Source organism: Pinus tabuliformis, chromosome 9 (genome assembly GCF_031772625.1).
Source record: "Pinus tabuliformis cultivar Carrire ecotype Pingquan chromosome 9, CPIR1, whole genome shotgun sequence".
NCBI classification, from domain to species: domain Eukaryota; kingdom Viridiplantae; phylum Streptophyta; class Pinopsida; order Pinales; family Pinaceae; genus Pinus; species Pinus tabuliformis.
In genome coordinates, this window is record NC_142307.1 from 1,275,623,016 (window position 1) to 1,275,624,632 (window position 1,617).

Genomic DNA, 1,617 nt, shown 5'->3' on the forward strand with positions numbered 1-1,617 from the left:
ATAGACACGTGAATAACCATGTTCGGAGATCTAGCAATATGGTAGTCGTGACAATTAAATCCAAGGAGTGGTGGTTGTTGGATTTGGGTTCACGGAGCAGTCCACAAGTGTTAGCACACCTCCTGAGATTGAGGAATTTGCCACGCAAGTCTTCACATGGTGAAAAACAGAGTCCTGCCACCGCAAAACTCTTAGGTTGACCACCGCTTTGACTGTCCTTGACCATGGCCTTTTTGAGTGATTCGGTTGAACCAAAGGGACACGTTCCATGTCCACATCATTTGCAGCTTGCCCATGTGGCTGGATTCTCCAGTAGACACCTGTAACATAGACTTCAACAAAAAGGCTGCGGAAAGTTGTGCTGGCTGCAGAAATTGACAAGATTTCGCAGCTGACTGAGCAAAAATCTAGATCAAACAATAGTCACAAGATATAGTTAGGAAACCATTTTATAAGCTCTTTTTAAACTAATATGCAATGATTTGACAGCTTGGTGGTTCAAGTAACTGGAAAAGAAGGCTAAAAAGGTGTATAGGGAAGATGCAAGTTTGGGACTCAACATACCCCCACTGTGAAGGTGTTGCATGTCCTCATGCAACCAAAATTTTAGTCATTCCCCTTTAGTCCATATGTTCTGAAGCCTCTGCTAGTACATCCAGTCCTCTTCTCTTCTTTCTTGGTGCTACCACCATCCTAGGTTTCCTTATCAAACATCTGAATTTGAGATTGATTAATTCCCTGCTCAACTTTCTGCACCTTTTATTTAGTTTCTTGTTCTTCTTCTGCCATAGTCCCAAATGTAGCATAGTATTATCATGAATGATTTTGTCCACTTTGCTCTGCTCCTTTAATGCTTCATTCTCTTGTTTAATGTGCCTGTTTAGAACCTCTAATTCAAACACTTCTTGTTTTAAGGATTGGACTTGTGCATCTTGTGTTATGTGGGGCATAGTGGAAAATGTACTCGGGCCTGCAGCTATCTTTTCTAAGGATTCGAGGTAATCATACACCTCCTGGTGACTTGGATCTATTTCAAGTGTTTTCCTTGGATTGAATTCAAAGTCTTGTTGAGGAGGAGGACTGCTTTCTAATTCTGGCCGAGAGGGACTTACATCAACATCTGGAGGACTAGTTTCAATATTTGGCTGTTGATGAGGTGGACTATGGACAACTGGAGGTTTTTCGAGTGTTTTCCCACCCAAGTTGATGAAGTGGGGTCCTTTTACTTGTGTTTTCCTCCCCTTTCCTCTAAGCCTGCTTCTTCTTCTTAAATACTATGGGCTAGTACTCCATTTTTCCATGCTCTGTTTTCCTTTTTCCTTCTTCTTGGCTGTAGCAGCTTGTTTTTGAAGATGCACTAGTCTCTCAGACAATGTTTGATAGTCTTCCTCTATAGATGGCTCTAGTGATTGGTAGACTTCTTCTATGTTCCTTTTTCCTTTCAATTTCCTCTGTTTTCTGTCCTTAGTTCTTTCTTCCTTCTCTTTTTGACCAACTTCTTTAGTTTTGTTAACAGGAGAGTCTTGGATTATGGCACTCTTTTCTTTTCTCCTACTCCTTCTTGGTGTCTTTGGTGTACTGCTTTCAAGTGCCTCATATGGCTCTTGAAAGTAATTT